Below are 15,618 nucleotides of genomic sequence, written 5' to 3'. Positions count from 1 at the left end.
GAATTATACCCTTTTATAGGCAAATTGTTCAATAATAATCTACATCAAAATAAACTGCTACCATAAACAAGTGGGACTGTTTCACGTCGATAAAACGCGCAAAAACATGCATCAAATTGCACCATTTACAACATCCAAATGCAAAAAAGTTCTTACCGTGGGAGGGGGACACCCCCCTCCCACACCCTCCCCCCCTCGCTCGCTCCCCTCGCTCGGGCTCGGTCGCTTCGCTCCCTCGCAGACTAACCGCCCCCCCTAAGATGAAATCCTGGCTACGCCGTTGGCATATACAGATACAGTTTTATTGCCTTATCCAAATGCAAATTTGTTATACATTGCGTATCCTTTGCTGATATTAAAGTAATGAAGTACAGAATTTGAGAGATACAACTTTCCATTCTGTGATGAATAGCAATTTCTTTTTTATAAACACTAACTGTTAAACTGATTGATTGCATTATCATCAAGCAATAAGCAGAATGACACGGTGTACAGGGTGAGTTAAGAAGAATATCTATTCTGCGCTAAGAAAATAACTATTTAAAAAGAATACGGTTATTAGCGAAAGAGTATCATATACATGATTTGAAAGTGTGTTTCGTATCAAATCATTTGGTATCATGTAATCATTTACTATGTAGAATCAAACAGAACTACTGGTTGAAATTCGATTAACCTCAATTGGTTAATTACTTTACAAGACAGTTTGGCAAGACTGTCATATTTATGAGAGTACAATGTCATAAAAAAAAATAGCTTGTGCTTCGGCCAGTATGTTATTTTCCCCGTTTATGTCATGAAGGCAAAACCCTGTAAACAAAAAGGTTATGTGTACTTTACAGATTGCGCTGCTCATGCTGTCGGTTGCGTGCAAAGCTCTCCGTGATTTTATTCCACGATGTTGTATACAATTCAAATTTCATATCCTGATAATTTTCTTGTATCACAAACTTGAACACATCTTTTAGAATAACCTCTTTTTATTAACATACTTTTTTTTTACAGAAATATGTACAGGGTATCTGATATAGATACGTCTTTTTGCCAAAATTATACGTAAGGTTTTTCACAGCGTATTTCAAAGGTAAGAGTTGAAAGAAACCGCTTAAAAACCGTCTCAGACAAGCGTGATTTAAGATACTTTTACTAATTTCTTCAAATTGAGATTTTCGATACACTAAAATATGTTATCAGGGAATCAGAATTCGTCATATAAAACACAAAACAACAATAACAACAATGTCACACATGAATGCTTCAATGAAGAAGAATGAAAATAAATGAATTGAACTGAATTGAAATTGAATTGAATTCAATGCATTTTTGTTTTAGTTCATTGCAGGGAAAGATGCGACTTATGGCTCATTTAGAAACAGCGGCACACATATTCAAAGCAATCGACGCTTGTACTTATCCTGCGAAATCAATTTTCAACAAGACGTTGTTAGTACTTGTAGTCTCAATTGGCCATGAAATGAAAGGCGCCTCCCTGTTCGATAACTATGGCATGGCGAGATTCCCGATTGCTGGCAGCATTTGATATTTCCCACATACAGAACACTTCTTTGTCACATCAAAGCGTTGATTTTACTATTCGATCCTACTGATCATCCGCAGTCCTCGCCGGTATGCTGTCCGTTCGGGCCACACGTACCGGCTTGTAGGTCTTCTACATAAATGATCCACCATTCTCGCCAACCTACGTTTTGTAAATTTTGTGCTTTGTTTCATGCATCATCATTTCAATACCTTTTTCTGATACCGATATTAGTCAAAATGGGGACGATTCGGGTTGTAGTTTGTATCGGTGTACTGTTACAGCTCGGTGCTCAGTTCTCCTCTGCATCTATCAACGCACATTTTAATAATTCTATGACGGAACCGTTTCGTCTGCTTCGGTCGTGGAGTACAAGTTTACACACAGTAGGCGTTTTCACATCAGCCCGATAAAAATCCAGGCTCGAGATATTTTTCGCGATTTCGAATTAGAGCGCTATTCATTTCTTATTCACATCAGCCCGAAGAGAATTAGCCCGCATTTTTTTTCGAGCTAATTCGACAGCTGAGTATGTGCAAACAGCATCAGTAATGTGTGTGCCCTCTCAAAAATTCCTCATGATTTGTGTGCAGTTTGCCTCGATCGATCGGGCTACACACGCTAGGCATGATGGGGGATGCATCGCGCTAATTTCTCGAGTCGTTTTCACATTATCAAATAGCGCGCTTCTATCCCGCTCTTTCAGAAATTTCCCGAGTTGGAGTCGAGAAATTTTCTCGATCAGAGCGATACAATTAGCGCGCTAATTTGTGTGTGTTCACATGATCAAATAGCGCGCTATTTCGGGATTGGGTTGATATTCCAAGTCAGAAACTAGCGCTCTATTTCGAAACTTCGGGCTGATGTGAAAACGCCTACTGTCACAGGGGTAAGACATATCTTGTCACATGGCCCTTACTGTATAATGCACGGAAAGGCTGCTTCTTTATCTGTTACTGCGTTTCTTTGTTTCTTTGTTTCTTTGATTTGATATGATTTATTTCTGCTTAATTCCGTTTCATCAGATATGATTATGTACACGTCATTCATGACAAACAGTATATCGACGCATAGTTTTTAGTACAATTATACAAGACAAAATTACAGCTTAGGGAACTTAAACAGAAGGGTCTCCAAAATAAGCCGTGGCTTGACGGTAAGCCGTGGCTTGACGGGCTTTACGGGAAGCTGGTGTTACCAGGTTCCCGTGGCGGCAGCTGCGGGAACCCGGTATACGAGGTTGCCAAATTGTAATCAAGACTGCATGCATTAGACGAAATGGGAGTAGATTATCTGACTATCAGTATTAGACCTATAGAAATGTAGGCCAGTCGGATAGTGGACCATGTGGTAATTAGCCGAAATGTCCATAGACTAATGATGAACAAACTAAATGAAATTTACACGAACTGACAATAGACCAAATGATACTTGACGAATTGGTTGGACAATATCCAAAAAGACGAAATTACATATTTTTATATACACTCAGCAAAAAAAGAAAGTAAACACTTTTTCGAGGTCATATTTTTCATAGATTTTTATGAAAATCAGTGTATTAGAATTATACAGTAGGCCTATTAAAGGTAATTTAATTGGCTATTAAGCTAATAGGTTAATTAAAAAGAAAACTTTACGCATGAGTGAGCACAATCGCTATCGTCCTCCAAGGCACAAAATTAAAAATTGCAAAAATTGACATGTTCTCTTTCATTTGCAAATGCCCGTCACGATAACATTGACAACAAAAGACCAGTGTAACACAATGAGAGACATGAATGACATAGGAAAAAATAAGTTTTTGTTCTCTTCATTTCTTTATAACCTCTAAGAAAAACAAAGTGGGAAACTAGAAATAAGAATTTTCTGTCAAGTCAAACTTCAAATGACAAAGGGAATAATGAGCATAGAGATGATTCAATAAGCATAATTTCTTTATGTATTTCTCTTAATCTAGTGATTTAAAATCCATGTGACAATTTCAAGAACCAAACATTATTTACAATTTCCTAATTTGAAAAAAAAAAACCCGACAAACTTCTACAATCTTGGTTGATTATTACTTCTTCTCTTATTTAATTTGAATTTAGATTTGACATAAGATGCTTTATTTTCCTCCAGTAGTTTTAGCCTTCACTGGTCTTGCTTTAAAGATATCATAGAGATCAAAGATTTATTTTTGCAACCTAATTCATGTTTCCTTTTGTGCGAAATTTTTTGTTTGTTTTAATTGTTCTATGGAGGAGCACATACGTATGAATGACAACTTGTTCAGTTTTGCAATTTTTACTTTTGTGCTCTGGAAGAGAAAAACAGTAATGTTCACTCATGCATAAACCTACCAGGTTGATAGCCAATTAAATTACCTTCAATATGGTATATAATACATTAGGTTTCAGCCAAATATTCTATGAGAAATCTAAACTTGAAAAAGCGTTTACTTTCTTTTTTTGCTGATTATGTTTAAATTTGCCGCCAAAGACCCAAGAGTATTAGGAAAGGTTATCAATGATGATTTAAAGTCGATGTCAAAATGGTTCTCAGAAAATCATTTTCTTCTGAATATAGAAAAATGTCATTTTATGTTGGTCAGTTCAAAGGGATTGTTACGCAGGTTTGAAAATGAGCATCGTTCCATTCAAAACAGGAAATTGCAAAGAGTTAGTGCAAATATCTTGGAGTTCTCCTGGACAGCAGTTTAACGTGGACACCCCAACACAGAAAAAGTACAGATAAAGACTCTGAAAACGTTTCACTCAGTAAATGTTTCCGTCAATACCTCGACAAGAGAACCTCATTGATACGTTACCAAACATTAATTCAGCCATGTTTGCACATTCCTGTTGATATTGTAATTTTCACATTATCCGGAAAGGCGTTTGCACATTTCCCGGCTCTGTACAGACCGTACATCACAAAACAAACACAAAGTCACATACCCTGAGATTGTGTGAGTATTCAATTAGTTGGACGGAACACCCTAGTCAATCTTAAGTGTTTTTTTATCATTTTCTAGAAGAGAGCAAGTATTCTTCTTCAATATACAAAGTTTGGGATCACAAAACAAATGGGAAATCGTGTTCTTAGCATTTTTTCCAGAAATCTTTTGTAGAATCGTGTGACCACGGTTTTGTTTCATCAGCCAAAAGGTATGATAGATTTTGAAATTTCTGATAACTCTGGCCAATTTAAAATTGTAATTTCATTTTTTAATCGTAATTATCGTAATTTTCAGTCAATATCTGTCAGTTTTGAAAAAAAAAACAGTTAAAGTTTCCGTTTAACGAAGAGACTTGAAGTTTGCTTTTTCTTTCTTTTCGCCATGATTTATTATTGGTGCAGTGATTGACAATAACAGATCTTGGACAAGCCAGGTTTCCGACCCAGCACCAATACAAACATACAAAAGAAAACAAGCGTTCAACAAGAGGTTGTTTACTATGAAAGAGCTATACTCTTGCGCAGCTGCGCTGCGGCTGCAGCCGCTGTTTGCAACAGAATACGTTAAAACATATGCATGTAGCATGTGTATGACCTATAGTCCTCTTTAAATCTGTCTGATAATAACAGAATATTCACATGGATAATTGATATAATCTGAAACAGAGAATTATATGCAGTGGGACAGAAGGTAATAGTCAGTATGCATTATCTTGTCTCGTCTGGTGTTATACTTTTCATACAAGTGCTTATAAAATTTTGTCATATACGACTTTTGGTCTTTGGTCTTTGGTCTCTTAACACGCATTCACTAACATCACCCCTTGATTTGACTGAAAGCAATATCAAAACTAAAAATGTCAAAGTGTCAAAGTTTCAAATCATTTGTTATCATTTAAGTATGGCATGTGTTCGCAATCTAATGGAGGGGAAGGAAGCATTGTTTGTGAGAAGTCAACTTGAACAATTGGAATAGAAAGTGCATTTCATTAATGGTCATGTGACAGTGGCCATGAGACGCCATGAGCGATGTTTAACAAACATTAGCTGCCCTTGTTGGGAAACAAGTATGTAAACCTTGGATTACCTACTAACGGGAAATGAGCCTCGACATTCACAAAGGACGTGTAGGCCATTGAAATAATTTAAAAAAAAAGTTTGTGTGTCTATGTGTTTGTGAGTGCGTGCGTGTGTGTGTGATCAACTCATTTAAGTGTAACAATGGTTGTTTTGATACCCATATCTGGAAGTGCAAAAACAATTTTATTAATAAACCGCGTTCTGTTAAATGTCAAAATGATAGTTTGAAGTTTAAAGAATTATCACAGAAAGGACTTCGGATTTTTCATCTGAACGTATAGGCAGTTTGACTAGAAATCTTTCTGAAATTCACTCGTTGTTAATTCAAAATTACATTGATATTCTACAATTAAATGAAACCTGGTTAGGTGATACAGTATTGGATCATGAGATTCAAATAGACGGTTACCGCATGGTTCGAAAGGATAGAAATAGACACGGGGGAGGTGTTCTTCTATATGTACGTAATAACTTACACTATCATGTATTGAACACAGCAGCTTAGAACATTTTAGAAGCTATTCCTCTTATAATTACTCCCGTTCATTCAAGAGCGTTCATTTTTGTGACATGGTATCGACCGCCCAACAGCCCAATTTGTGTGTTTAATTAGTATGAACAATTGATATCATTTATTGACTCTTTTGGCCGAAATGTTATCGTTGTGGGTGATGTCAATTGTGATATTATGAAAGATCTAATAAGCAATGAAACCAGACATCCTAATCAAATAAACATTATCTATTCTTTAACTCAGATTAATACAAGAGAGCATACAAGATGTTCCGATGTTTCAGTTAGTCTAATCGATCATATGATGACAAACTCTCGCGATATGGTCAAGTCCCATGGTGTTATAAATTCAGGGATAAGTGATCACTCAATCATTTATTTGATTTGGAATTATAATGACTGTATTAAAGCCCCTGAGATATTATCTTAGAGAAAAATGAAAAATTTTGATGAAAACACATTTGTTGCGACACGGATTGTCGCCCCCGTCACGGATTGTCGCCTGGCGACAATCCGTGACGCTTGAGCAGTTCCCAGTTTTTGACCTCGAAGGCGACAATCCGTGTTGGCAAAAAAATTGTTGCGACACGGATTGTCGCCCCGTTACGGATTGTCGCCCCGGACTCGGGGTGGTTCCTCCGGTGTTAAGCTTTGGTGGGATGGGTATGACTGGTAAGTTATGCGTATGTGTGTGTGTGTGTGTGTGTGTGTGTGTGTGTTTATTGTGAGCTGCATGATATGTGATGTGTATGATTTGTTGTGTGTGTGTGTGTGTGTGTGTATGTGTGTGTGTTTGGAGTATAATAATACAATATGTAGAAACTGTGCATGTGTGGTGGTTGTATAGTGGTAGTGGTTTGTTTGTCTGTGTGTATACGTGTGCCTGTATGCTTACGTGTGTATGTGGAATATAGTGGCGCTACTGTGGCAATACAAACTCCTTCAGAGTGTTTATGAGCACGTGTTTAAAGAATTCACACCAGCGTTGATCTAAAAATAGTATGGGTGTGTCAACCAATATCAGCGGTGAGGCGGGCTAGGCGAGAGAGAGACCGAGAGGAAATACATACGAGGGAGGTACCTTCCCCAAATGTTATTTGTCTTTGTTCATTTTTCACTGCAGTCATTTTCTTCCATCAGTCTTGTAAACTAGAACGTCCATACCACTATTCTTTGTCCCAGAATAGGTTTGGCATGCTTTATGCATGAGCGAATGATTTCCACACGTCGTAAAAAATTTTAGCACAAACGAACTGACATTGCACACCGCTAATACATACGTAATACAAACAAACACCAACAAACACTCAAACAAACCCTCATAATGCAAATAAACCAACTCAACACTTCTTTTCCTTGATATTTATTGATTTCATTCAAATCATTCATAAATCGACCCATTCTGGGTGTAACATGAACAAAAAAGTTACAAATGGCAATTCGAAACACAAACAAATCCATTTGTCAATTTATACCACAAATAATCTCACTTCAACATAGATAACTCGATTATAGACCAACCCTACTAATAATTTCTTCACGAGAAAGTTTTGACATGTAGGGCCCTACCAAACCTATATTCCTTGAATATATTGGTTTGGATCATGTAACACCTTCTTACTTACAAGGGCATATACATTAAAAAACACAAATACATTACACAAATCTAGAATGAACTCGGTTATAAAAAAAACCCGACCACCCCCTCCCCTCCCCAACCGAAACAAATCTAGGGCCTACATCTATCCTAAATATTAAATCCTACCAACATCTGTCATACCATTTATAACTATCCTTCTTCAAATCCAATCCCCAACCCACTAACCCCTGATTAAACAAAAACCTAAATCATCCCACACCCACATTCCCCAACCCAAATACATACATACACACACACACACACACACACACACACACACACACGAAGGTTCGTTATTCCGAAGTTTCGTTTTTTCCGAGGCTTCATTTATCCGAAACACACAATTCCCTATACCTAGAGGTTCGTTGATCCAAAAATGAAATTCGGAATAACGAACCTTCGGAATAATGAGCCTTCGGACGAATGAGCCTTCGGACGAATGAGCCTTCAGAACAACAAACTTTTGCAATAACGAAATGTAACCCCCTTCCCACATACCGACGCACACCCGAACCGATACCACATTCCTTCCTGATGAAACGATTTCCCAATGTTGATAAATAAGACATAATGGACCGTATGCAGAAAAGCAGCATCCGCCCGCACGCAAGCTCCACTCCGAATTCATATACAAATCTGCCAAACAAACTCATCAAAGTCAAAGCTGCTGATAAAATCAATATCAACGTTTATGCCAGCAACAGCTTACTAGGTATCCCTCCCCACGCGCAGCTAAAAAACACATACGCAAAAAATCGACATAATAAACACATTCTTCCATCACACACACACACACACACACACGCACAAACGGACACTAAATCATCATGTGCACGCGCACATACACACTTCCTTGAAACCTCACCATGACTTTTTACATGGCATTTTTGCATGGATGTAGCCATGTAAGTTATGTGTTAGTATTTCAATGATTATGTCCAGAACGATATTACCCAGCAAAATGTGCTTGGAGGGCGGGCGACAATCCGTGCCGCCAACGACCGTCACGGATTGTCACCCCGAGCAGGAGGCGACAATCCGTGTAGGGGCGGCAATCCGTGTCGCAACAACATTTCTTGATCAATTACGATCGCAACCATGACATAATGTGTACGATAAAGACAACATGGAGGAAGCCGTTAAAGAATGGGAAGAATTATTAATGGAAGTTATGGGCCATTCTCATATTAAGTGTTCAATTCCATGTGAGTAAAACCGAAAAATCAACCACAAAGTAATACATTCAAAGATGTGTTTTTGGTAACTTCAAAACCAGTCAAATACGAAACAAAAAGTGGAACATTCTAAATGATGGCCATTCATTTAGTAAAAATGAATTGAAATAGATCATCATATATGATTTTTGATCACCAATCAGATACGTTACCGTAAATTTACATGTTGTAATGGACTCCTAACTTTGAATTAAATTTATTGTTTTGATCCAATTTCTGTTCAGGAAAAGACATCTGTCCCCCCTAATGATATTGGTTTGTTTTTTTTTCAAGAGGTAAAGTCGTTGTCATCCCTTGCTAATTGGTAGAAATTGTTTCTGTGTGGTAGGTTGAAATGTGTTCTTTGCTATAAATGAAATATAACCTTAAGATTCACTTTGTATTTTTAACAAATTTCGCTTACAAATAAAGTTTCAAATGCCACAAATCATGCACAGGGAACGATCCGATCTGAAATTTGCTCAGGAAACAAATATGAATTGCTTTCCTGGGGAAATAACTATTGAAAAACATCGAATTGCCTTCGGTAACGTATCTGGTAAAATATAACTTAATAATCTTAGTTGGGTATGAATTAATAAATGTCACCTGTTTAATTATTTACCTTATGAATTGATGGAAAAATGAATGATGTAAGCCCAAATTAACCATTCTCAACATTGTACGTAATATTTAAACTATAAAATGTAGTGGAAAAGAGCCCTAAATGTGAGAGCTGAGTTCTTCATTCATAGAATATTCTCATCTTACGTCTGAATGTATTTATCCATCTGACTATAAATATTCATTAAGTTTTGATAGATAATGCAAACAAGGTTAAAAAAATATATTTTTGCAGGCACTTAGAAGGAAGTAGGTACAGTCTCTATGAACTCGACATACTAAAAAGTTGTTTGTTCTATGGTAGCGTATTTGGCTCACCCCTTTTAATGAAAATGAATAAATAATTGTTCAACTTATCAATGAATCTTGAGTAGTTCTTTATATGTTGAAAAACACTAGAATAAATATACAACAGAACACTCTAACTTTTCTCGGAAGCTTTTCATAAACTTCTTTTTACTCTTTCAAAGTTAGGTGACGTATCTGGCGTACCGTAAATGAATCTGTCGGTGAAGTTACAGAGCAATTTCTACTGAATATTCTTCATTTGAACATAACTTTATTTTTTTTTTGTGGAAGCGTCATTCTATGCAGAATTGTTTTATGAACACTTTGTTTTACATTACATTATTTGTCACCGTGGGTGCCCTGAATAATACGTAACGTATCTGCAAAATCTGAAAAGCAAAAAATTGTTATGCTGAATCATAGCTTCGTCTTGTAAAATAAACGTTAAAAGTTGCTGCATAGAATATGAAAGTAGCTGGGTTTTATAGAATTGAACTTTGGAGTTTGTGTGTACACAACGATTTGTTTGTCAACACATTTACATTTGTTTTCAGCATTTTGATTATATGGTAACGTATCTGTCGGAAAACTTGGCATTAAGTTGTGAGACACTGACGCAGAAAGAAAAATCATGTGGAAGTGTTGCTCTTTTTCACCTCCCTGTCCTTTTGGTGTAAGAATATAATTCTGAGGTCCAACAAAACGAAGCATGTAATGTGTAGGGATGAATTTTAACCAGATTTGATCCCTTGGAAGCACAAGATCAATGAACAAAATTCGGTAACGTATCTGTGGTAATGTATCTGTGGTAACGTATAAGTGGATCATGTTATTATGAGAGCGATATCTACCGAATATTTCTCATTTGTACTAAACTTTAATGCTGAATCGATGCGTCATTCCGATGAGTATTGTATAATATACAATTTGTCTGTCGCAGTGGGTGGCGTGAAATGTATGTAACGTATCTGTCCAAATAAAGATGTAAAAAACCGATATTTCAAACATTGTACCGTATTCTCAATAAAAAGCTGTTGCACAAAAAATCTAAGTACTTGCAATGTATGAAGTGTAATCCTTATCCTCAGGGTTTCATATACACAGGGTCATTGCATAGTCTTGTTATTTTCGCAATGCTGTAACACTAAAGAAACTGGTAACGTATCTGGCGGTGAATTTGTCGACAGATTTCAAAAGGCTATAAAAAAAGAAGTCAATAAAAATTTTGGAACTTTTCGAGTATTGTGATTAGCACATATGATATGCTCATCGTCCATGCAAATGATATTTGGAAAGTGTTTGTGGACGGAGAGGAGCAATAAAACATAATTCTAAAATAGCCGGCGACACTGCGTTTTGGGGGTCTTAACGAAGTTTAACAGCAAAATTTCATACAAAATGGCAGACAACCGCATTTGATCGTGTTTGTTTTTAACAAATAATGTCCTCGTGATATATTATAAAAATTTAGATAGTATCTAATAGGTTTCAGGGAACCGCAAACTGTCATGGAATGTCGGCGACACCAAAATTCCGTATTTGCACACTTTTACTGAGAATGGGCCTTATAAACAATCACATGCGTATTCGACACAAACGTGTAAAGAACAGATCCTGTCCTTGGATGTCTCCAGAGATCATTGAATTAATCAAAGATCGGGACAAACAGAAAAATAAAGCACATAAAGTAAAGATTGCATTGTTAAAGACGAAAGAGGAGTCCACAAAAATCGAGCTGAAAAGAAAACATGAGGAACTTTGGAATAAACATAGGAAATTACGAAATCATGTTGCACTTAAAATACGGAGATGTAAACGATCTTATTTTTCAGATAAATTAGCTTCCGCAAAGACTTCTGGTATAATGTGGAATGTGTTAAAATCTGTTCTCCCACATCGTTCCCCAAACAGTTCTCAACTTGATAAATCTAATAGTGACAGATCAGAAGCCAATAGGCCATGGGGTGAGCCGGTTTTTTCGCTTGTTTCGTTCCGACAACTGCGGCAATAAAATTTCTCCACAGCTACGTGTAAACAAATAACCAAAGAGGCTACAGGAAAAAGTTCGACACAAACCCTCCTGTAGTATTTTGGTAATTTAGGGGGAAACAGTGAACGTTTTTGTCACTGTGGAGCTGAATATGTACACTTTGCCGTGTACGATATTCATTCGCGAACGATCATGTGATGTATGTTATCCAATCCGAATCGAGAATTATTGTTTACGAGTCAAAATGGCCGCCCCCTGTGAGCCTGTCGACGCGTCTACGTCGTCTGCTCTGCCAAAACTTTTAAGATACGTTATTATGCATGTAACAAGTTTGAAAATTTCACGGCTATGGCAAACCTAAGATAGACGAAACCTATTTTGTGTGCCAAAGAGTGGAATTAAATCGAGTGGGGGAGACCGTGAAATCGCAGACCAGAACGAAGTGATTCAGCTGCTCAGTTCAGGTCAGGGGGACTGACGGCAACCTACATAGGATAATTTACAGGTTAGTTTACGTGCGTACAGTCGTAGCAGTCGACACTGCAGTCAGTACAGTCTCTCTAATATGCGTAATGTTAATTACCATGATGACTATAATACACCGTTAGCTATGTTATGAACGTTGCTTGTGTATGCTATAATGGGCGCTAATGCAGTAGCTTAGCCGTTAGCGTGTCTGTTACACTTTAGGTATCTTGAATTTCACCTTAGCATGGCATAGCGCCGTTATAACTTGTGGATAATGTATCCTAGATGTAATTTTACGTGTGTTGTTCTATGTACAGCCCAGGTTAGGTTGATGTAGCTGATCAGTGATATTGTTTGGTAAAAATCTTGACACACAGGACTGGATTGAAAAAGGTCTAAACTGCATGCAAATTTATATTTTCATAATCATGGCCATGGAGTATTAATATTAAAAATCCATCCTGTCTCTCTCACCCCGAAATTGGCGAATCCCCCTTCAAAACACACATTTAGCATCTCATTAAATCAACTTATTAATATTTAATATAAATAGGTCTAAAAAACCAACGATGACAATAACTATAATTTCAACAATTAACTCCCTAAAACATATGATTTCCATTATGTTGTGACGGTGGGTAGATGTGATAGTGAAAGGCCAAGGATTACTAGTATTAATGATGATAAGGCAGTTGTATTCATAATTATGATAATTGATATTGTGATCAGGTGATGAAAGCTGAAGATGTAATTTAAAATCAGTAATTGCACTGCAAGTACAAGTTGAAGTAGTTGATGATGACAATGATCATGAGTTTTTAATGATTAATTTGCTATGGTTAATCTGATACCTGGCATAGTACTAGGGCCTATTGGAAATTACAATATTCAAATATTGGCCGTCAATAGTTTACCGTATATTTAATAATATATTGAGTGTAATGTTCAACCCCTCCCCCTAGCGTTTAGCCTTTTTTTCCCCTAACAAAATCCAACGGCTAATCATTGCTATTCATTTCTCCATTGCATTATATAGGATTCAATGAAACGTGCTACAAGAAATTTATAGATAGCAAACGCCTAAATCTCGCTAGGAAACGAAAGCTGAAGGAGGAGCCTGGTCCGTCAGCAGGAGCATCTGTTTCCTCCCCTAAGACGCTCACATCAAGATCAAGATTTTCTTCTGGAAGCTCTTCAGGTTCTGCTGTGTTGCCTGTAAAATGCATCATTTGCAACAGAGTCAACCTGCTCATTACTTGCCAAGGGAAATAGGTCAATATGATTACTATTGAAGCATGAAAACATTGTCATGTTGCTATAAGTTGTCCATGATGATATGGAGCAATATATATACACCACTGAAACATTAACACACATATACAAAGAACTTCAGTGCAAAGTTCAGAAACAAACAGAATGTACTGTATATGCACCAATGCTTTGGTCAATGTGATTAATATTGAAGAATTGACATCTTACCAAAGTTGTGCATGATAAAATGTCTTTGTAATACAGATTGTTTCTTGTATTTTGAATGCCAATGTTTATGCAACATGTTTTGACTCCTTGCCTCAGTATGTCATTGTTCGCCCTGAAGCAAATATTTCTGCCCACTATTATGATTTTGATTAGGGTTGAATTATTCTAGGAACAAAGATGTTTTCCTAAGTGTGTTTTTTTTTCATAAGACTGAATAACTACAATTAAAATTTCTTTCTCCTACTCTGGAAAAAAAGTATGTAACTATTATTAATACTGAAACAGAATGTTCATGTAGAAAGGTCAGTACAATGTAGGTGTTGATACAAAATCAGTTTGCTAAAACTAGTACCAGCCAAATGAAAAATGTGCATAAGTTGAGTCAGGTTTGCACAGATCCTCTGATATTGGAAGGTAATTGCAATGTTATCATAATTTTTAATGCCAAACCTGTTTTATTCTCTCCAAGATTTTCAGGTACACATTGCCTCCAATACAGAATCCAACAGTTTTCACTCATGATAGGTAAACTATAATTTTGCCTTTATTTTATATATTGGCATTTTTCAAAACTTTTACACCCTTTCAAGGATATTTGGACCATGGAATGTTCCAGGAAATTTATTAAAACTAGAAAATTTGACTGATTATCATTTTGAGCTATCTTACATGAAAGGAGGTAGTGTCCCACCATGTTGTATCTAATGATAGCAATGAAAACTTAAGGAAATTTGATTAAGATTAAATTTTCTAAAGTACCGTATAATATTTCATGAACAACGTGATTGCTATGTGATCTAAATATATTAAAGCTTCTTAAGAAGAAGAAGAAGAAAAGAAAAACATGTTTACTGATATACAAATGATGCACAGGATAGAGTGCGTTAGTGAAGGCGTATAGTGCACTCGAGGGTATTTACAAGCACGAGGCGAAGCCGAGTGCATGTCGCACTGCATTGTAAATACCCGAGAGTGAGCTATACGCCTCCACTAACGCCACGAAATAATCCTGTGCATCATTTGTTTTATAAAATGGGTCGAAAATTCGAAAACTAACAGCATTTTTCAGCGTTTTTCACGTACCTTTGTGGGTGAAGACGTCCGAAGATGTTCGTCCCAAACATTTACGCACGTCGCACTCGGAAATCCCGCACATATAAGTATGATGGGGAGGTTGGGTTTCCGGACACTTAAGTTCCCGCATGAAAACTTACTTATTTTACATAGAATATGCACCCTTTACCTTAAAGACTTGGATAGACTCCTCATATAGGCCTACTAGACAACATACTTTGAAAACGGCGTGAGAATTAACCTGCTAAATCGTTGGATTTGCCCTTCAAAGTGACTCCATGTACGCGTCCGGTCCCACAATGCTTGGTCTACTGTACTGTACGTATAAGAGTATACGTACGCCACACATGTTATGCACAAGGGAAGAAAGGCCGGCGGCCGGCAGCCCGAACTAGAAGTTGTTTACAGGATTGACAGCGCGTATGCAAAATGCATGCAATTCAAAGGAGCCGCCGCGCGCACAGACGATCGGCAATGGGATTTAACACGCAGTGCAATGGGACTGAGTAACCAAAGCACATGTGACTCATTTCAGCGCTTCCTATTGGCTACATTCTTGAACCCATTTTATAATAAACAATATGATCTGTTTGATAGTAATGTCTCATGTTTGTAAATGAGTTTGTATGTGTGCGTGTGGGTGTATATAATTTATGTCAGTGTTTGTATGCACATGTGTATGTGTAATGCACTGATCAATACATGTATTATATCATCTTTTTTATGATGCTGATGTGATAAATGGCCAAGGCATGTAGAATAATACTCTAAT

This window comes from Diadema setosum, chromosome 6 (genome assembly GCF_964275005.1).
Source record: "Diadema setosum chromosome 6, eeDiaSeto1, whole genome shotgun sequence".
NCBI classification, from domain to species: domain Eukaryota; kingdom Metazoa; phylum Echinodermata; class Echinoidea; order Diadematoida; family Diadematidae; genus Diadema; species Diadema setosum.
This window is presented reverse-complemented; position numbering follows the sequence as displayed.